This window comes from Saccopteryx leptura, chromosome 3, assembly GCF_036850995.1.
Source record: "Saccopteryx leptura isolate mSacLep1 chromosome 3, mSacLep1_pri_phased_curated, whole genome shotgun sequence".
Classification (NCBI taxonomy): Eukaryota; Metazoa; Chordata; class Mammalia; order Chiroptera; family Emballonuridae; genus Saccopteryx; species Saccopteryx leptura.
Window position 1 is genome coordinate 355,163,613 of NC_089505.1, and position 23,576 is coordinate 355,187,188.

A 23,576-nucleotide genomic window follows, 5' to 3' on the forward strand; every position below is an offset into this window, starting at 1 on the left:
AGAGCAAGATAAACGTGTGATTTCATGCACATGTGGGATCTAATGAACAAAATCTAACAATAGAAAGAGACACATAGATGCATAGAACAAGCTGGCAGCTGGCAGAGGGGAGGGCCTGGCAGGCTGTGTGAACAGGTGACGGGATGACACCTGTCAGGTCTTCAGGTCTCCTTAGCTGTGCTGCTCGCCCACTAAAAAGGCAGCATCCTCTCCATAAACTATGCAATGGGCTTTTTGGCTGTTAGTTTTAATTCTTTGTTAGTAACCCTTGGTTTGGGGCATCAACTAAAACTAGTCACCGCCTTTTGCTGTTGTTTGTAATGTGATGTGTTTTCAAACAGGAAATCCTCACACTGGGCAGAGTGTTCCCTCCGCCAGGGACATTCTCCTGTGTCAGGGGGATTATGTTTACCTCCTACAGTATTTGTACTTATATCAGCGCCACCAATATTACAAAACTTAATATGAAGATATAGTTTTGCTTGCAACTTAACAAACAAAGCAGTATTTCACTCTCAAGTATCATTGCTAAATTTGCGAAGATTGCAATCACTAATCCTACCATATTTTTTGGCCCGGAGAATTGTTAGATTTGGCTTCCAGAGGGGGAATTCAGGTGACTTGCTAAAACACAGTAGAGGGATCATGTGCACAAATCTTCAGACAATTCTATTTTACCCGGAGCAATGCAAGCTGACAGATTTAACCCCTTCGCCTTACTTACCCAGACCCCCAACCTCCCTCCTTTCTCATAGCTGTGTAACAGCTACTGCAAAGTTTTTCTTTACCTATAATTCAAATCACTTCTGACATTTGGAGCTATCTGTGGGATACTGGATCTGAAGACATTTTGAATAAAATTTACTCTGCTTCAAAAGGTGGCAGCCAAGACGTTTCCTCCTGTGTGTGCTGTGGGTCTCAGTGAGGAAAAGCATACATAAGGCTATTGATTCACAAACTCAGGAGTTAGTTTCCTGGGTGACATCTGAACCTGGCCTCCCTACATGGAGGGCAAGGAAAGACCAGAGAAACAGGTGATCGCTCCAGATTGATAAATGGCAGGTGTAATAAGCAAGGGAACTTACTTACAAGGCTTGTCTTGTGCAGACAAGACAAGATCTCTTCACCTGCTCGCCAGAATCTTAAAAATTTATATAGAGGCCTTACCTGGGTTTAGTCATGTCTACTGGCCAGATGGTCTCAACAAAACCTTACTTTCTCAAGATTACGTCCTTGAGACAGCCCCTGGTGCAGGAATTGTGGGCATAACATGCATCCAAGGATAGAGGAGTTGGGGGGACCTCTAATCTCAGCTGCAGCTTGCAGATCAACCAGCAGGCCTCCCAATGGCCTGCTCCCACAAAGGTCTGCGGACAGCACCCAAGATCTATAAGCTGTTTGGAAGTCAGTCTAATTCTACTCTCTGAATACTAGACATGTAGATATCAAGAAATAATTCTCTGTGACTAGAACTTTTAACAAATGCTCCCCAGCTTTTGCCTGTAGAATAGTTAGCTGCTAACATTTATTGGACATTTACTATGTGCTAGTCACTGATCTAATAAGCATATTAGACAATATCACTGTTCATCTTCCCGATAACTGAAGGCATACTCTTATGACCACCCTTTTCCAAATGGGGAAACTGAGGACGCTGAAATCTGGGGATTTGCGTCGAGTCATGCAGCCCACAGTATGGCCACATCTCAAACCCAAGCAAGATGCTTCAAGAGGCCAGGAAGTACTGGAATCCAAAACATCCTTAAAGGTTACAATTCTGAGCCAAATGCAAGGAGTTGGGTAGATTTACAATGTTTGGGGTTTTATCATAGCTATGAATTTGGTCGATAAACACTGGAGAAAGGCCGAGCATTTTACAGTGAAACAGAACGTGTTCCCTGCGTCTCCAGCTAACTCCGTCTTTGCACTTTAGCCCATTTCCAGCCTCTTTATCTGCCGTTGGGGTCCAGCAAAAGGCATCAGGGTGAAGTGTATAAATGAATGAAAACAAATACAACACTGATGTCCCCAGGTGCCATTTAGCCCCATTCTACAATTTATAGGGCCTGAGAAAACCTACTCAGTGCTCATAGGCACTATGGTCACTCAGGTGGGACCACCCTGCTGATCCAATGACCCTAAAGTAAGACTTCAGTCCAACATTGAGATGCGTTTTTATGGGATTTGCTTTGAGTTTATATTTGCACTACAGAGTCTCAAGTAAGAATTATATATTTTTTTGTCCCATTGTTTTACTGTTTTGGTCACTTGGCAATTGCCATTTTTATTAAATTTAAAAGGACCAAAGAGCATGCGATTCTAAAACTGACATTCATAACTTCTTTTAGCTGTTCTTCCATCCAACCAGGAGAGGGCAGTACAAGTACACTTTAGACACTTGGTAAGCCGCTGTTCAAGCATGGGAGACTTCAGAAAGATTTTCTACAGTGTGTCCATAAAGTCATGGTGCACTTTTGACTGGTCACAGGAAAGCAACAAAAGATGATAGAAATGTGAAATCTGCACCAAATAAAAGGAAAACTCTCCCAGTTTCATACCTATTCAGTGCAGTTCGATGTGGGCTCATGCACAGATTTTTTAGGGCTCCTTAGGTAGCTATCCTGTATAGCCTCTACAGACTCATCACTGATGGCCTACCAGAACGGGGTTTCTCCACCAAACTGCCGGTTTCCTTCAACTGCTTATCCCACCAAGTAATGTTATTCCTATGTGGTGGCACTTTGTTACAAAATGTGCTAATATTCACGTTGCACTTTGGTCAGGGATTCGAATTTAGTGAGCCACAGAACACACTGAACTTTCCTCTGTACCGTCCACATCTCGACTGGCATGGCCTTGGGCTGCTTCGCTGTATACACGGTGCTACATCATCATCTGCGCATGCACACATGCTGCCACATCATCCTACAGAAACTGGGAGAGTTTTCCTTTTATTTGGTGCAGATTTTACATTTCTATCATATGCTTTTTTTGTATTTTTCCGAAGCTGGAAACGGGGAGGCAGTCAGACAGACTCCCGCATGCGCCCGACCGGGATCCACCTGGCATGCCCACCAGGGGGCGATGCTCTGCCCATCTGGGGCGTCGCTCTGCCGCAATCAGAGCCATTCTAGCGCTGGAGACAAAGGCCACAGAGCCATCTTCAGTGCCCCGGCAAACTTTGCTCCAGTGGACCCTTGGCTGCGGGAGGGGAAGAGAGAGACAGAGAGAAAGGAGAGGGGGAGGGGTGGAGAAGCAGATGGGCGCTTCTCCTGTGTGCCCTGGCCGGGAATCGAACCCAGGACTCCTGCACGCCAGGCCGAAGCTCTACCACTGAGCCAACCGGCCAGGGCATTTATTATTTTTTTTTTGTATTTTTCTGAAGCTGGAAACAGGGAGAGACAGTCAGACTCCCGCATGCGCCCGACCGGGATCCACCCGGCACGCCCACCATGGGGCGATGCTCTGCCCACCAGGGGGGATGCTCTGCCCATCCTTGGCGTCGCCATGTTGCGACCAGAGCCACTCTAGTGCCTGAGGCAGAGGCCACAGAGCCATCCCCAGCGCCTGGGCCATCTTTGCTCCAATGAAGCCTTGGCTGCGGGAGGGGAAGAGAGAGACAGAGAGGAAGGAGGGGGGGGTGGAGAAGCAAATGGGCGCTTCTCCTGTGTGCCCTGGCCAGGAATCGAACCTGGCTCCTCTGCACGCTAGGCCGACGCTCTACTGCTGAGCCAACCGGCCAGGGCCTTCTATCATCTTTTGTTGCTCTCCTGTGACCAGTCAAAAGTGTACCATGACTTTACAGACACACTGTATTTTAATATGATGTATTCTCAAGTTTCTTTCCTCTGGGTTGCATGTAAAATGAAAGTTTAAGGCCATCTGTAGTATGCCCTTCTAAGCTGAGAGTTATGGCCCCTTTCAAGGCAGTAGCCAACACTTGATCATGAAACGCATAGAGAGCAGTAATTGTAACCACGATGCCTGTTTCCATTGGGAGGAAAGGGAGAAGCTAAAAATATCAGCACCTTCCATGTCCTTGAGACACTCACTGTATTGCAATTAAGTCATCTTTTCAATGCCTTTCAATATCTTTTTCTGTCAATTAAAATACGGTTTCAGAAAATACTCACAAGGCTCCCTTTGCAAACCTTGGCCATTCCTTCTGAGGTTGGGCACTGCTCTTTCACTTAAAGCCTTGGCCGTGATTGAATTATTAATCACAACACAAAACCAACAAGAACATCATTGTGTATTTCATGCAACGATCAACCTTCTTTTCTAGGTGCTGCATATTGTAGTGAACTCTCCTTCATGATAAAAGTCACAGTCAGTCTCACAGCCAGCTTGGTTGGCGGCGCCTAGGAACAGCAGAAGGTCTGCATTCAAGGGGAACGCGTTTCCTATTCGGCTCAGCCGTGAGATTTGGGTTAAGCCTCTTCATTTCGCAGTCAGTTTTTTCTCCAGTCTGGAAGACTGGCGAGGCTCTGATTTTGCTGAGCATTGAGAACAGGAGCAGGAGCTGCTCCTGCCATTGTTTTTTGTTGCTGTTATTTTGACCAAACTTCCCAGGAACTCACCTGTGACCTCCCTCCACAGGCTCATGGAACCTTTCCTTCGCTCCGGTAACCAGACATCAGCCCCAATAAATCTGCTTTTTATCAAACCACCCAGTTTCCAGTGTTAAAGAGGAAAATTCAAATTTTGTTTTCATTCACACACACCTCAAATTTTCTCTTTTATATAAATTCCGTTTCTTCTATATGCCTTCTTTCCCATCTGGAGTACCAACACCAAAAATAGTAAGAAATAGTTACACTCTCCATACTTGACTCGTAACTGACTCTGAGTGTATTTAATAGTTACCTCTTAGAAAGTAACCTAATTTAGTCTTTAAGAAAAAAAATGTTTTCAGCAAGTGCAGCAAATATAATTAAAGTCTTTCTTAGGTGTTCTGCATATTGCACTGTTTTTATATATATAAATTGCATGCAGAAATCAAACTGTCAATTTAAACAAAACACTTTCACAAATATAACTTGTTATTTACAACAGATTTCTAAGGAGGCAGATACTATTAACATTCGACTGAGAAATAAATTGATGCTCACAGACCACACCATTAGCTCTAAGTAGACCTCATAAGAGATTTTCAGACTCCTATTTCAGTATCTTTCTACAGAAATAGCATTGTCTTTATATCCCTGTTTCAAGCTATTCAAACAAGGGTGCAGTTGTAATGTGTCAATAGGCGTACCACCCCTCCCCTCAGCAAGTGCACCAACTGCTGTAACATTTAACACTATAGTGTTTGGCCCACATCCAGCACCAGAGGTAACCAAAGATCTTTGCAAATTCTTATGTCAAAAGTGGGATGGCGGTAACCTCTGAGGAGACTCCAGCAGCTAAAAAAGAGCAAATTCATTGACCTTCCAGCAAACAGCACTTGGGCGGCTGCTTCACTGTTGGAAGACACAGTGAAACTCAGCAAGACTAAAGACTATACACATGCATAATATCACATGGATACAGTAATAAGACTGTGGATTAGTTATTGCAAAGAACTGAGTTATGACTAATTATGTATCAATAGTTTTGCAGTATGGATGATTGGCATTTATCTGTTGATTAGTATCCTCTTTATTCTCAAGGAATCCTTAAGAATGAAGGGTGATGCTGGCATACTACATAGGCACTGATAACTAAGAAGAGTTTGCTAATGACAGTGTCAGGAATGCGTGTTTTTAAATGTGTGCCACAGTGATGCCAGGGGCCAGCTGTAGGCTGGGGTGGTATACTGGGAGTTGTCATAGATTGTTCTGCTTAAGACAGCCCTGTGAGATAAGGACTGTCATTATTAACCCAGTACAGATAAGGAAGAGAAGGCTCACCGAGGGCCCCTTTGCATAAGTCAGAGGCTTTCAGGGGAGATAAATGAGAAAACGAGGTCACGGTGGCACTCAGAAACAAATTCTAGTAGGCCTTGGATGATAAGCTCTGTGTTTAATATTTTATTCTGTAAGGGACACTGAAGTGCAAAGGAGAGTTTTAATGGGGTTATTCTGGCTGCAATGTGTGGGGACAAATTAAAGGAGGAGAGACTAAGAGCCAGCAAATGAAAGCTGTGTGTGTGTGTTTGTGTGTGTGTCCGTGCGAGTGTGTGCATGTATGTGCGTGTCTGTGTGTATGCGTGTCTGTGTTATGTGTGCATGTTCACTCATTCCTTCAATTCAACAATCACGTCTTGAAGGGTATGATGAGTCAGGCAATTTTTTAGGCAATGAGAGTATGAATGTCTTGGCCTCTGCTCACAGTAAGCTCACAATCCTATGGAAAGAAATAGACACCATCGAGTATATTATAATACAATTGTGAACAGTGCTGTAGGTGCGCAGAGGACGCTGGTCCCAGCGGGGCGTGGTCTTCACAGCGTCTTGGCAGAGCAGGGTGTCTGAGTCTGAACCACAGATATAAATTAATTAGGCAGCTGGGGGGAGGAGCAGTTTTAGGAAGTGACAATACCATGTGCAAAGGAACAAAATGACTTGAGCATGTTGGGAGAGTGACGAACACTTCCTCTGACTGGGGCTCAGCCCGGGACCCACAATGGAGCCTAGAAATAAGAGGCGAGGTCACCCGCAGTCTATCAGTTCTAGAAGGGAGTTTGGGACTCGGTCTTGAGGGTGAGGAAGGCCACACGGTTTGAAGTGCGACATGACTTGATCAGCTCTTTGCTTGACAAGGATTTCTCTGGTATTGATAGAAACAGTGGGTTGGAGGGAGTGGTGACTGGAACCAGGGACAGAAGGAGGCCACCAAGCAATCTCGGCTAGAGGTGGTGACGGTCAGAATTAAGACAGCGGCAGTGCACATGACGGAGAAGAATAATGCCTGAAGAAGATAAATGAGGTTTACTTAATAGAACTTAATAACTCTCAGGATCTGTCTCAAGCTCTGGAAACTAAGTTGGTTTTTTTGTTTTGTTTTGTTTTCAAAAATCTGACCAGAACTAATAGGAAACTATTTTTAATTTTTCTTTCTCTCTCAGTGCGTAACATTAACATCTTTCCCAGCAGAAGTATTGATCTAGAATTACAGAGTGCTGCATTGTACCCCACTTTCGGTAATATATGTTACTTGTTCTGTATTTATTTTTTCAAAATAACAAAAACTTGAATTGCAAAACACACATGACTTGAAGGATTTTAGATGAGACATCACGGACTTCTAGAATTATAGCACTTCGCTAGAACACCTCGAAAAATACACATTTTTTTTTCCTCCCCCAGATTAGGCCCTGCTGATGGGAGCCGTATATAATATTTATTTTGAGTGTGAAGCTCTCTGGCAGAAACCAAGCTATTGCACCAAACAACAGTCTATTTATCTCTCTCTATGGCAACTATCACCAGCACCCCAGCACGCCGCCACGGCGAGCCGAGCGGGGGCTGCAGGGTGCTCCCGGGCTTGCAGAGAGGGCTGGCCCGGGGCTGACCTCGCTCCCCTGAGCATGCGCTTTGCTTCCTCCGCGCGGTGGCCCGGGGTCTGCTGGCTCCCTTGTCTGCCCTGCACCTGGGCCTGCTTCCGTTTTCTTTTCCATGAAACCTTCAGCCAGGAGAAGAATCTTCCCATTCTCATTTGGCAAGCTCGAGGTCATTACCATTTTCGAGCTGGAAGGAAACTCGGAGAGAACACTGAGTTCAGTCCCTTCCTTTTAGAAATGAGGATTCAGAGGCGCAGAGGCCCGAAGGGATTTGGCCGCATCACCTAGGTCGTTTTATGACAAAGCGAGGACGTCCATCCAGCCTGCTCCTTCCGTGTCCCAAGTCAAGGGATCCAACATCAGAGAAACGAGTACAGGGGATTATATGGTGGACATTTTTGTTTGGCTTTGTTTAGTTGATGGCTGGTTTGACGAGCCGATTTTTGTCTGGAATATCACTTCACCATTTTTATCGCTGTGGTTCAAGCAAAATTCACTCAGATCCCTAGTTCCATGGGTGGCACATCACTGGAGCCAGGTCAATCAGAGAATCACATCCTTCAAGCACAGTGATTGGCTCAGAAATAAACTTCTGACTCAGTCAGTTGGGAATCGCGGTACAATTACTGAGACAGGGTATTTGCACATGTCTTTACTCCCCCATTGGACTTGAGTGGAACCTAGAAGCATGTGGCTTCAAGTTTCTTAAAGCCATCTTTCCATCACACAAAACCAAGAGAGAAAGTCAACGTTTAGAGATGGAAAGACACAGAATTCTTACGACATTGAGTCTAAATTCTCCCATCCCTGATAGACCCTTTACTTCTTACTTTTTTTTTTTTTTAATTAAGTGAGAGCAGGGGAGTCAGAGAGACAGATTCCCATATATGGGCTGGACCAGGATCCACCTATGGGGCAATGTTCTGTTGCTTGGTAACCAAGTTATTTTTAGTGCCCGAGGTGGAGGCCAGGGGAGCCATACTCAGAGCTGGGGCCACTTGCTGGACTCAATCAGGCCATGGCTTCCCGAAGGGTGAAGGGGGAGAGAGAAAGAAGGAAGTGGGGGAGGGGTGAAGAAGCAGATGACCAATTCTCCTGTGTGCCCTGACCTGGAATGGAACCTGGGACATCCACACACTTGGATGCTCTACCGTTGAGCCAACCATCCAGAGCTATTTCTGACTTTTCCAGTCCCATTACCAACAAATTTATTTTTTTGTTTAACACTCTGGGTGTGTTATCTCTCACTTGCTAAAGTGTGTGTGTGTGTGTGTGTGTGTGTGTGTGTGTGTGTGTGTGTTACAGAAACAGAGAGACAGAGAGAGGGACAGATAGGGATGGACAGAAAGGGAGAGAGATGAGAAGCATCAATTCTTTGTTGCGGCTCCTTAGTCTCCTTAGTTGTTCATTGATTGCTTTCTCATATGTGCCTTGATCAGGGGGCTCCAGCGGAGTGAGTGACCCTTTGCTCAAGCCAACAACCTCGGGGTTTTGAACCTGGATCCTCTGCATCCCAGTCCAATGCTCTATCCACTGCGCCACCACCTAGTCAGGCCGAAAGTGTCTCAACCAATAAAATGAACTTGTATAAAACTCTTCTAATGCTGTCAGATTTCAATTTGATTATTTTTTCCAGAAAGGTCTGGTATTTCTAGAATCTCAGTAATTCAATAACTTACTGAAATGAGGCAAAGTGAAGAAATATGCGTTGGGAAATTCTTGTGTCTCAATAATATGCTATAGTTCTCTACTCTACATAAAAGGCACCAGCACTCATTTTCCCAAGGCCTGGTTTTCTCATTATATCATGGACGTAAGACTCTGTTAGCTTAATTTGAAACTTACACTAGCAGCTGAACTTTTTCTATTGCAAACTGAACTCTAGCATAGGACTTTCCTGTTTATTTGTGTTTATAAGAACACATTTTCCTCTTCTTAAGAACAAAGTGATTTTAAAGAGTTTTTTAAAATTAAGTAATTGTTTTTTCAAATAAATAAACCTCAAGAGGTTTCTTAAACTTCAAACCACCGTAAAAAAATGACATGGTAATGAGCTAAATATAAATGAAACTGAACCTTTCAGATTAAATTTGCCTTCAAATCCACATGAGTTTATAAACCTAAAGGAAATTTTTTGATTTGTACAAAAACCCCATGGGAGAATGGATAATACTTAACATGTTGGTCTATGCTAAATTGGGCCATTTTAACTGAATGATTATCTTTATTTTGCATATGGAAAGTGTCTTCCCACGGCCTCCCAGACGCAGTTTTCCTTAGTAAAATCAGTGGACAAAGGCCTGAGTCAGAGAGGACAACTTCATACACCCCTGCTCACGTGCAGTAAGCCAGTGCTTACCAGGCAGCTTCGAGTTTAGGAGAAAAGGACATGGGTGGCTTAAAGACATTGGCAGTAATTGATCACATCCATCTTCTTTTGAAAGAAGACCTCACTCCTTTCATTCGGTTTCCACACCACCTGCTGGCTCATTTCTATTCTCAGTCCTGGTTTCGACTAGCTGCTTCTCCAAATTTAGTCCATGCCACTCTCCTATTTTGTACTCCTATTTAGCTATATAGCATACCCCTTTCTATATCTTGAACTTGTCTTTTGTACCCCAGGGCTTTTGCACTAGCCATTCCTTCTACCTAGAAGACTGCATGACTTTGAGCAAACAGGTCTGTATGTTATTCTCAGAGGGACGTGCCCTGCTCACTCTATCTCACACAGCCTATGCCTCATTATCCCTTCAGATTACCCCGTTACGTTCCTACATAGCTGTTATGATTGTATGTATTTAATCTATTTGTTTTTTGTCTCTCACCGTTAGAGTACAAGCAGCTGAAGTGCAAAGATAATTTTCTTTTTAGTTTGCTGCTCTATCTCCAGAGCCTTGAATAACACTTGCACTGTTTCATACAAACAATAAATATTTGTGGAATGAATGAGGAGGTAAAAGATAAACTTACACAAACATGTTCGTCTTCCATCATTTTCACCAAGATTTTTCCCTTTACCTAAAGAATTATTTATGGAAAGCGATAGTAAATGTGCTTAAATATTAGTTATCCCAGCTAGGGTTGGAGGGAGAAGGCTTTACTTTCTTTGTTTAGCTCCCATTCACTTTCATGAAGAACAGCAGCATGCCCCATGGCCTAAGCTAGAAAGATGAATAGATCATAGTGAATCGTTCCACCAATGACCACATATCGTTTAATTATCTCTACAAATTAGGAAAACTAAAACATCCAACATTCTAGGCTGTTAGGATGAATTCTGTGGTTCCCCTCCATCACCCCAGACTTCCACTTAGAGATCACCCAGTAGCACAGGTTACTCCTAGGTTTAAGGACAAACACCAATGGCCACGAGAAGTGACTCAGTAGCAATAGGAAACAGGAAAGCGATCAGGCTATATACTGTCTATGGTGAGGTCAATTACATTTAAAAAACATAAACATATTAACTGACCTTACATCTATGCATACTCACAAAATAAGTTCATTATTTCATCTGACTCTATGACAACTCAGAAGATAGGCATAATAGGTATTTCATATCCCCAAAGCCCCAAATCAGAAATTTTGATAAGACACAAATGATCTACCTAGAGACCAGAATAATAATGGCATCTGGAAGCCAAGTGAAAAAAGAAAAAGCCTAGTAGAAGGGGATAAAAAGGGATTTTCTTTATATTTCCCATATGCATAAAAATATATAAATCAATAACTTATTGTATATAAAATTAATGCCAGGGTTGGTGACATGAATATGTAAAATGAGGCATGCACACATAAGATGGTTTTATAACAGTACACAGAACATAATTAATTGCATACTGTAAAAAGAGATTCAGATCATTGGCACTAAAGAAATTGGGAGGATTTGGGGCAGGAGGGTATCAATTCCAGGTGCCCTCAGCTCAGCAGAGTCAACTCAAACACAAAGGCTTGATGGGTCATGTCTCAGAATAAGCATAATGAGAGGGGTGACATTATGCCATGCTTCAGGAAAGGAACTGACTTGGACAAAGGGTCTACATTGGTAGAGAGAAGCTGGGTTACAAAGGACCTTGAAGCCAAACCACAGAGGTTGGGGTGTTATGAGAGGCAAGGAAGGAAGGAGTGAGGGGGAGAAAAGGTGAGGGAGAAAAAGGAGGAGGTGTTTATGGTGGAGGGGTGAAGCCGAAATTCTTTTTTAAAGTCATGTTATTTAAAGACACTATATTTTCTAAACCAAAAAGAGCAGGACAGATGACTTGTTTCTACAAGTCTTGGGTGCACAGCTACTCCGAGCAGCCAAGGTCCCATGGCTTATGTGGATAGCCTTCTAGGCGTATGTTTTTAGATTAGAGCCTGGTGGAATTTTTTATTTTTCCATTTTGCGTCATTGTTGTTTTAAAAGATATGTGTATCCTTCAAGCAACTGTAAGTCATAAGCAGTTTCCAGTAAATGAGGATATTCTTGGAGACATGCACGTGGAATCTGAGCGATAAGGGACTGAGAAGTGAGGCTGGAGGGACCAGGAACTTGGGAACAGGATTGAGGCCACCTGCTCTGGCAGAATGGAGAACTGGCCATGCCTGGGAGGTGGCCCCGGCAAGTCCTCCCAGGCTGTGGCAATGAGGGAAAAAGAATAGGGAGACAACCAGGGAGGACTTCACACGGTGGGTGCTCAGTGCTCTGGACAATTTGCTCTTCAATGTTTTAGAAGACTCCAATGAAGCATTTTCATAACCACTATTTTACAAATGAATGAAAGCCCGTTATGCAAATTGTCCAAGCTCTCATGTTAAATGGTGAGTCTGGTCTGATGCTTAGTATTTGAGGCATCCACTCTTTTCTGCTCACCCCCTACTGCCACATCTTGTTCAACCCACCAGCAGTTCTTGCCAGAATTTCTGCAACTGCCCTCCAAACAATAGCCCTGACTCCAAACCCATCACCCTAGAATTTATCTCTATCCTGCAACCAGACTGAGATGATTAGACCAAAAATCAGATCAACTCACGTTCCTGCTGAAAACCCCCAAAGACAATACGTTTTCCTCTGACCAAAAGGCCCAACTTCTTAACGTCGGCTCTAAATGGGCCAACCATACGATATATCATCCAACCATAAAATATCTCCTCTTTTGAGAGTGGAAAGAGAGACATTATTAAAATTAATCTGGGATGAGGACTATGGAGCAGGACTGCCCCAGATGTATAGGGATGTGCGATCATTCTACTATTGAGCCTTCTTGACCTGTTCCTAACTCTCCAACTTCACCCTTCACCAGTTACCCCATGGCCTTCCTGTGCACTGGCTGTACTTACTTCTAGAAGTCGTCTCTCTATCACGTTCTTTTCTCTGTGGGTGTTGGACACACCTTCGCACCATCTCACCCATCCTCACCATTTTATTTTCACTCAGATGATTCCTACTGTCCTTTAGAACCCAGGCCGGAGTTTGCTTCCCCTCAGAATCTTCCCCAGCTCCTCAGGGCTGGACTCAGTGCTGTTTTCTTAGGTTCCATTTCACCATGTGTGTGCCCTGAGCGTTACGTTTAGTAGACTAAACCATAATTGTTTATTTTCTTGTATGTCTACCTTCTGAGGTGCAGGCCATGGAGCCATCCTCAGCACGTAAGGCCAACTTGCTGAAACCATTTGAGCCATGGCTATGGGGGGGGGGGGAGAAAGAGAGAGAGAGAGAGAGAGAGAGAGAGAGAGGGAGAGAAAGGTGGAGGAGTGGAGAAGAAGATGGTCACCTCTCCTGTGTGCTCTAACTGGGAATAAAACCTGGGACATCCATACGTCAGGCCAACTCTCTACCACTGAGCCAACTGGCCAGGGCCTGTTTCACATTTTGAAAAGACTGATTGTACCTAAATGTTTTAAATTTATGGCAGGTTACTGGGGACTTTTCAGTGTGACCAGATCCAACTTCTCCCTTTGAAGTGGTGCCTGTGATATAACGCACTTCACCAGAGAAGAGAAAAGAGAAAAAGGAGAGAGTCTTTGGAACTCTTAATAAAGGCAGAAAAATGAAGGTCAGAAGACTGACTCCACCAGTTTATTGGAAATGTTGGATGAAAAACTCAACTTCTGGGCTCAATATTTCATCCCTTCCTAAAAATAAGTCTTACAGTCCTTGCCCAACATGTCAGGATTAATTACCACAATTTAATGCCATGAAATGTTTTTGCATTCCTTTGTGAAAGCTGCTATCTAAAAGGTTAAGATACCAGCCTAAGCTTGTCCTGTTCTTGGGATTAAAATGTTGACATTAATATTTTGTAAGATCTCTCATATAGGCTAACGATAGATAAATTCCCATCTAAAGCTTTGGTGATTTCACTCATAGCTTTATCGTGAGGATAATAGCAAGCTTCGTATCTTCATGTAACAGGAAATTGGTCAAACGTATATCAGGAGGACCTCTCTGCAGAGCAATACCTTTTTTCATCTCGTGGCACACATACACTAATTGCTACAGTTCTGTGGCACAGCGCACTGGTTGAAAATATAGAGTATAAACTTATTGAAAAATAAATAACTTCATCGGGGCAGGAAAAAGCATGGATGATCGTTTGAAAAAGAAGATGACTGTATTTCAGTAGAAAATCTAAACTACAGAAAGGAAAGACTGTCACAGAGAATCTGAAAGAAAGTATAGGTATTTAAAGATGTCAGGTTAAAAAAAAGTCTCATTCATTAGTCCACTTAAAAAGACTTAAGTACATGTTTTTTAAACTTTTTACTTCGAAATAATTTCAGGTTTATAGAATAGTTGCAAAAATAGGAGAGCAAGTTTCCAAATACCGTTCACACATCTTCCCCTAATGTTAATTACCATCTTACATAACAGTGGTATAATCACTTAAACCAGGAAATTAACACTGATACAATATTATTAATTAGCCTACAGTTTTTATTCAGCTTTCACTGAATTTCCCATTTTGTCCTTTTTCTGCTGCAGAATCCAATTTAGGATCCTTTATTGAATGATTTTGTCATGTCAAAGTCTCCTAAAATATGTGACAGTTCTTCAGTCTTTCTGTTCTTTTATTACCTTGTCACTTTCAAGGAGTACGTGTCATTTATTTTACAGAATAGAATACCTTCCAATTTGAGTTTGATATATCCTCCTATTAGACATGAGAGATTTAGAGTATTTATTTTGGACAAGAGTATCACAGGAATGACGTGTACCCTTCCCTTTGCATCCAATCAGGGGTACATTATGTTGATACGTCTGATTCCAGGCGATGTACACTTTGATCACTTGGTTACTGTGGTGTCTCTCAAGTTTCTTCACTGTTAGGTTACTTTATTTCTCATTGTAATTAAGGAATAGACTATGAAGAAAGATTGTGAGATCATGCAAATATCTTTTTCTTTAAAAACAAACTTTGTTTTTAGAGCTGTTTTAGGGTCACAGCAAAATGAAAAGGTACAAAGGTTTTTGTAGCCCCTACCCCTGGATCCCCGACCGGAGGGGTACATTTGTTGCTATCAGTGAACCTACATTGACACATCGTTATCACCCAAGGTCTACCCTGTACTCCTGTGTTCATCCCTTCACTGAACCCCTGGCAACAACCGATCTTTTCACCATCTCCCTAGTTGTGCTTTCCCAGAATGGTATATAATTGGAATTATACATTATGTAGCCATTTTATACTGGCTGCTTTCACTTAGTAATATGAGCATAAGTCCCCTCTGTGTCTTTTTTATGGCTTGATAGCTCATTTCAATACTGAATAATATTCCATTGTCTAGATGTACCACAGTTCATTATCCATTCACCTACTAAAGGACATCTTGGTTGCTTCCAAGTTTTGCCAATTAGGTATAAAGCAGTTATAAAACATCTGTGTGCAGGTTTTTGCACGGACGTAAGTTTTCAGCTTTTTCAGGTAAACACCAAGGGGCATGACTGTATAATTGCATAATAAGAATATATTTAGTTTTGGAAGAATCTGCCCGACTGTCTTCCAGATTGGCTGTACCATTTGCATTCTCACCAGCAATGAATGTGAGCTCCTGTTGCTCCACATCTTCACCAGCACCCAGGGTCATCAGTGTGGTTCCAGGTGTTGTCATTCCAATAGGTGTGTAGTGTTCTATCATTATTGTTTTCATTTCAGTTTTCCAAGTGATATGATATAGAGCATCTTTTCATACAAATATCCTTTTCATCATATACTTTTGCCCACTAATTTTAGCATTGATCAAGGGTTCTTGTCTGCAAAATTATTGCTATCAGTTTTGGCTAATGATAAATTTTCTACCTCCCTTATTTCTTTCCACATTTAATAGTTGCTATTACACTCTGAGAAAGAGTATAATATTATTTCAGTGAAGCTTAATAAAATGACTTTCGGAGACAAAGAGACAGCACTTTACATAGCAAGAACCTCATTCCTGCTCCGCAAGGGGAACCTTCACTCACCTGTGTGTTTTTTTTCATGGAAGAGGTTGTTTTCAAGCTTTCTTAATACTTGGTAGAAATAGAATTCAACCTGACCTGTGGTGGCGCAGTGGAGAAAGTGCTGACCTAGAATGCTGAGATCGCTGGTTCGAAACCCTGGGCTTGCTTAGTCACAGCACATGTGGGAGTCGATGTTTCCTGCTCCTCTTCCCCCTTCTTTCTCTCTCCTTTCTAAAATGAATAAATAAAATCTTCTTTAAAAAGGTTTAGAATTCATCATGCCCATTGGAAAGATAAGTAGAGTTTTTATTTAAATGGACAGATGCCACCCAGTATGAAATATAACTTGACAAAATTCAATTTTATGATTTTAGCCCTAGACTAATTCAAAATTCCTTACCCTAGCCTTCAAGACTTTAAACCACCCGATTCCTGTCTACTTCTTTACATTTATACGATTCTTTCCCTCACTCACTGTGCTTCACCCACACCACCCCTCTTTGAAATTTCTAGAACACCCGAAGCTCTTTCTCTCCTCTGGGTTTCCAGAGCTGGTGCCCCACCTGCGATGTCCTTTCTCTGCCTTTGCACGTGGCCTCCGTCCCCTCAGCCGTCACTCCATCCACTCACCCCAAACACACGCCCACCTACTCTCTGTGTTTCCTGCACAGCATGATCACTCTCAGTTTGCAATTAGTTCCTTCTTGAGTATCTATTTTCTTATTTATAAAATGTAAGCACCGTTTCTCAATTCCACAACAATTTTCAAAGTTTGTACTCTGTTTCTGATATTTTTTTTTTTTTTTTTGATGCTAGGATATAGCAGTGATCAATGTCCTGACCTTCTGGAGGTTACATTTGATTTAGGGAGCCAGACAACCAACATCAGAGTGTAACAAAGACAATGTCATTTTGGGAAAGTCCAAATAAAACGAACAACAGGGCCTAAATCTGGAGGACAATTGTTCACATTGCTTGGATTGCTAAGCTTCTTTGAGAAATATCTGTAATGCAAATCTCAACAATAATAACAAAGGCTGTGGTGAGCAGAGAATCATTGAACTTTCATGTGAGGTCACAGAACTTCCGTGGGCATGTTTACTTCTTCTGTTCTGCCTTTAACATGGAACGTAGTGGTGACATTTACTGGTTTTCTTTAGTCATGCTTCTTGTACATTCATGTAGGCGCCTCCATCTGGAGCTTTATTTCAAATTTGCTTTGAATACCAGCCAGAATTGGCAGAATGCTCTTTTATAATTAGAGTCTCTTTTATAGCAAGCTCGCGGAGAATGGTGACTGGGTTGGGGAGGTATAGCTACCCAGGCTTCCAGGCACGTGGGACCCACACTTACTGACAGCTCCAGAGGAAAGATGAGACAAGCAGTAAGACTGGACACAACACAAACAGAACACAACCTAGGGACACATATGAGATAGAAAGTCACATCTCGTTTACATTGATAGAGGGACAGGCTTTCTAGTTTTAGGAAGCCCTTCACTACAAATTGCCTGTTTACATAGATGATCTATATTAAAAAAATTACCTAAAAGATTAAAAAGTTACACGTGTCACATTGAAGCTCCGACTCTTAGATTCATTGCAGCATGGAGCATCATGGGTGGTAGATATCCAAAAATCGAAATGGTGAATTCCTCGTACAATGTGCCTGCCAAGCCATCCCCTAGATCAGGGGTCCCCAAACTATGGTCCGCGGGCCACATGCGGCCCCCTGAGGCCATTTATCCGGTCCCCGCCACACTTCCAGAAGGGACACCTCTTTCATTGGTGGTCAGTGAGAGGAGCATCTTGTGCTCCTGGAGTACTGTATGTGGCGGTGCCGCAAAGCGCGGCATCGCTCACATACAGTACTACTTCCGAAGATGCGGGACACACACATCACGGCTCCAGAAGCGTGTCATATCACTTGTTACCGCTAGCAGTGAAAAATACAGAACGGGACATTGATCAAAGCAGGCCCATAGTTCCCACTGAAATACTGGTCAGTTTGTTGATTTAAATTTACTTGTTTTTTATTTTAAATATTGTATTTGTTCTCGTTTTGGTTTTTTTTTACTTTAAAATAAGATATGTGCAGTGTGCATCGGGATTTGTTCATAGTTTTTTTTATAGTCCAGCTCTCCAACGGTCTGAGGGACAGTGAACTGGCCCCCTGTGTAAAAAGTTTGGGGACCCCTGCCCTAGATTATGTTTCTATACCGATGGTGCCAAAACACTCGTTGTTTTTTCATCTAAAGACAATTCAAGCTGTTAAAAAGCTCTTAGTTGTGAAATTCAAGCGTCTCTTAGTCTCTAATATAAAACTTTCTGGATACCAATTTTCATTCATGCAAAAGCAAAATGAGTCAAGCCTTCGTATTATAAACTCGGAAAGTTTCTTTTTCCTCCGGTATCCCTGGGGCTGCTTTGCGGATCTGGTGGTCTCCTGGACCCTCTCTTCTGGAGTCCTGCTCACGTGGCATGCAGCATCTGAGTCCTTTATCTCATTTCCAGAGGTGGCTGCCATTTGTCACAGTGTGTGTGCCCCAGGTGCAGACAGCCTTACCCGTAGTTCATTCCCCAAAGCACCAAGTCCTAACAGCTGTTTATGAAACTTTTTATTGCAGGTTGGTGGGGTCACAGAAGTAGAGTCACTACTAGATATGACAGTTATAAAACACTTGGGCATCTTCAACACAGGGATTTAATTTCTCACTGGCTCTCCTCCTCCTTAGTCTCTGGCCTACCACTCTCTACACTAGACCATTTTCCTTCTTTCTCTTTCTTTCTTCCAACCTAGAATGTCCAGGGCTGCTGTCTAAATACACCCAATTCTGTCTTATTTGATTATAGAGAGCAATTCACTCTTCAGCTTTTCCTACCCGGACAAATTTGGGGTGGGAGATTATATTAATATAATAAGGTTGTGCTAGAAGGTGTAGTTTGTGTGCAAAAGAACAAGTTTCTCACTTAAATTAACTCTCTTTCCTCGGTTCCTAAGGTAACCAGCTCAAATTTTAACTAGTTCTAAAATAATGTACATTTCTTCCTTAAATCCTTATATTGCCCTGAAAGGTGTCATCTTAATGATTTTGTCTACTGATTTTATTTCTTTTACTTGAAGATAGTTACTGATTTTTTTCCCTAGGCACCAGCCGCCATGCTAGGTATCGAGGGACAGGAAGACCCAGTTGCTGCCCTCATGACATAGAGCCAATGCAAATATGGTATAATAATTGTTCTTCTGGAGCTAAGCACAGTGTTTATGAGTGACATGAACTTGGAGGTTGCCCAAGGTTGAATTGTGTCTTCCTTAAAATATATAATATATATATTCCGGTCTTAACCCCTAGTACCTGTCAATATGGCATTTAGAAAATAGGGTATACAACATAATCGAATGTCAAAATGATCTGGAGATATTTTCTCTAAATCTATGCACTCTAGTTGACCAATGTCACCCCATTAAAATTAATTGTCTAAAACTACAAAAAAAAAAAAAGAAATAGAGTGTTTGCAAATGTAATTAAGTTGAGGATATTAACAAGAGATCATTATCCTGGATTTACAGTGAGCCCTAAATCCAATCTCTAGTGTCTTTAGAAAAGAGAAAGGGAAGGATCCCAGAGACATCAAGAAAGAAAGTCACGAGAAGAAGAAAGCTGACTTTGGAGTGATGCTGCCACAAGCCGAGGAATGCCAGGAGCCACCAGAAGCTGGGAAGACCGAGGAAGTATTCCCCTCTAGAGCCTTTGGGAGGAGTTCGCCCCCTCTAACGCCTTGATTTCAAACTTCAGTCCTCCAGACCAGGGGAGAATACGTGTTTGTTATTTTAAACCCCCATCTTTGAGGTAATTAGTTGCAGGAGTCCTAGGAAACCAATATAAAAGGTCATCTAAATTTATCTCAGAAATATGATGTCAAACTAAGAAAATCAACGTAAGCAGGTTAGTGAGGGGTTAAGAGGGATTAAAGAGTGTTCTAACTCAGAAAACAGTACATCTTTAATATGAACATGTCAAGGGATGATTGCTACTGTTTTTCTATTTCCTACAAGAGCAAGAATGGCTGTGGAGGCAACTCCCTGCCAACTAAAGGGACCATACACTTATACGGCTATATAGTAATATGTAACATACTCATATGCTCATATAATATAAGCAATATTAGTTATGAATGACCTTATTTAATACTGATATCTCAGCAGTCACTTTCAAATATAGGTAGCCATGTAAAATATGACTTGGATTAAAACAATTCTACCCAGAAGGAAAGCTTACCAACTTGGGGGTCATTTCATCATCTGCTGGGCGTCCAATGGTAAAGCTCAGAAGAGAAGAGCTCCCTCCTCCCTTGATCTGAATTGAAAGTGAGAATCTATTCCAGGTAAAATCAGGCTTCAGAACAGACTCTAAAATGCAAGAGAATTTTTTTTTTAGTAAATTATTTATTCTTTCTGTTTCTCAAAAAATCTCTGAGAGAAGTTTCACATTTCCCCGTGTAGTTTATACATTGACTTATTTGCCTCAGGCATTTTGCTAGAAGGTAAAATATTTATTTTTGGATTCAAAGAAACACATTCCCCAGGCGTGACCCAGTCTGAAAGCAGCCTGTTCTCCATGACACCTCACAGGTGACTCTGAATGTGTCTATCCGTCGTTCAGAAAGAGAGAACATGACCTCAGGAAGGGGCCAAATCACCCGTTACCAGAGAAGAATATGAGCCTTTCACCTGAAAGATCAAGATTACAATTTCTAGCTTCCTCGAATTTTTTTTTTTTTGAGCAACTACAAAAGAAGAATTATTGGAAAGTACGGTTTTCTTTAAACATGGAAGACAATCCTTTTGAAACTTATCAAAAATAAACACACTATCCTGAACTCGACACCGGGCGATTTCTTGCTAGTGCCAGAACGAGGCGAAGAAAGCAGAGCGACCATTCCTTTGTGGAGCCGTGCTGTGTGAGGGCTGGGTCCAGCCCGTGGTCCTCTCCGTGGTCCTCTGCGGAGCTGTGCTGTGTGAGGGCTGGGTCCAGCCCATTCCTCTGCGGAGCTGTGCTGTGTGAGGGCTGGGTCCAGCCCGTGGTCCTCTCCGTGGTCCTCTGCGGAGCTGTGCTGTGTGAGGGCTGGGTCCAGCCCGTGGTCCTCTGCGGAGCTGTGCTGTGTGAGGGCTGGGTCCAGCCCGTGGTCCTCTCCGTGGTCCTCTGTGGAGCTGTGCTGTGTGAGGGCTGGGTCCAGCCCGTGGTCCTCTGTGGAGCCGTGCTGTGTGAGGGCTGGGTCCAGCCTGTGGTCCTCTGCGGAGCTATGCTGTGTGAGGGCTGGGTCCAGCCCATTCCTCTGCGGAGCTGTGCTGTGTGAGGGCTGGGTCCAGCCCGTGGTCCTCTCCGTGGTCCTCTGCGGAGCTGTGCTGTGTGAGGGCTGGGTCCAGCCCGTGGTCCTCTGCGGAGCTGTGCTGTGTGAGGGCTGGGTCCAGCCCGTGGTCCTCTCCGTGGTCCTCTGTGGAGCTGTGCTGTGTGAGGGCTGGGTCCAGCCCGTGGTCCTCTGCGGAGCTGTGCTGTGTGAGGGCTGGGTCCAACCCGTGGTCCTCTGCGGAGCTGTGCTGTGTGAGGGCTGGGTCCAGCCCGTGGTCCTCTGCGGAGCTGTGCTGTGTGAGGGCTGGGTCCAGCCCGTGGTCCTCTGTGGAGCTGTGCTGTGTGAGGGCTGGGTCCAGCCTGTGGTCCTCTGCGGAGCTATGCTGTGTGAGGGCTGGGTCCAGCCCGTGGTCCTCTGCGGAGCTGTGCTGTGTGAGGGCTGGGTCCAGCCTGTGGTCCTCTGCGGAGCTATGCTGTGTGAGGGCTGGGTCCAGCCCGTGGTCCTCTGCGGAGCTGTGCTGTGTGAGGGCTGGGTCCAGCCCGTGGTCCTCCGCAGAGCTGTGCTGTGTGAGGGCTGGGTCCAGCCCGTGGTCCTCTCTGTGGTCCTCTGCGGAGCTGTGCTGTGTGAGGGCTGGGTCCAGCCCGTGGTCCTCTCTGTGGTCCTCTGCGGAGCTGTGCTGTGTGAGGGCTGGGTCCAGCCCGTGGTCCTCTCTGTGGTCCTCTGCGGAGCTGTGCTGTGTGAGGGCTGGGTCCAGCCCGTGGTCCTCTCCGTGGTCCTCTGTGGAGCTGTGCTGTGTGAGGGCTGCGTCCAGCCCGTGGTCCTCTCCGTGGTCCTCTGTGGAGCTGTGCTGTGTGAGGGCTGGGTCCAGCCCATGGTCCTCTCCGTGGTCCTCTGTGGAGCTGTGCTGTGTGAGGGCTGGGTCCAGCCCGTGGTCCTCTGTGGAGCTGTGCTATGTGAGGGCTGGGTCCAGTCCATGGTCCTCTCCGTGGTCCTCTGTGGAGCTGTGCTGTGTGAGGGCTGGGTCCAGCCCGTGGTCCTCTGTGGAGCTGTGCTGTGTGAGGGCTGGGTCCAGCCCGTGGTCCTCTGCGGAGCTGTGCTGTGTGAGGGCTGGGTCCAGCCCATTTCTCTGCGGAGCTGTGCTGTGTGAGGGCTGGGTCCAGCCCGTGGTCCTCTGAGGAGCTGTGCTGTGTGAGGGCTGGGTCCAGCCCGTGGTCCTCTGTGGAGCTGTGCTGTGTGAGGGCTGGGTCCAGCCCGTGGTCCTCTGTGGAGCTGTGCTGTGTGAGGGCTGGGTCCAGCCCGTGGTGAGTGTGTGAACGCCCACCCCGGGAATAAACCCCACACGAAAGGCCATCACTGTAATCCCTCTCCCTAAGGTTTAAGTTAGCCAATGACTGCAACCAAGGAGGGGAACCTGTTTTCTAAGGAAAAAACAACTATTATACCCAGAGGCGGATTTAACAGCAGGTGCACTGGGCCCCGACTTCGGAAGGGCCCCCGTATAAAACCCCAACCTGACACTTTTTTCTAACGATACCAAGTTTGGTTTCATATGTGCAATTTTAACATTAATAGTACATAGTATTTTTTATTTATTTAAAAATATGGTTAACATATATTTTTATTTTCCCCGTCTCTCTCTTTTTTTATAAGGAGCTCAATATTTTCTTCTGCGCTTGGGGCCTCAGCCAAGCTTAATCTGCCTCTGATTATACCATATTGACTTCAATCTGATAGTGTGACACAGAAAGAAGCCGTTCATCAGGAAGCCTGAAATATTAATACAAAGCAGCCATGAAAATACCTGTGAGCCCTGGCCAGTTGGCTCGTGGTAGAGTACCTGTCTGGTGTGTGGATGTCCTGGTTCAATTTCCAGTCAGGGCACGCAGGAGAAATGACCATCTGCTTCTTCCCCTCTTGTCTCCCCTCTCTCTTTCTCTCTCTCTATCTCTCTCTTCCTCCCTTCCACAGCCATGGCTCAATTGGTTCAAGCAAGTTTGGCCCCCCAGCATAGAGGATGGCTCCCTGGCCTCCACGTCAGGTCTAAAAATAGCTCAATTGCTGAGCAATGAAGCAAGGCCCCACATGGGCAGAGCATCACCCCAGAGGGCTCGCTGGGTGGATCCCGGTCCGGGAGCATGCAGGAGTCTGTCTCTCTGCCTCCCCACCTCTCACTTAATAAAAAAACCAAAGCATTTAGGAAAAAAAAATACCTGTGAAATTTTCTTACCAAGTAATCTATGTATATTTTTTCATAAACTGTATCTGTCCAAGAAAATCTAGAAGAGGACATGCCTGTAACGAGGTTTGTATTACCTGAAAATGT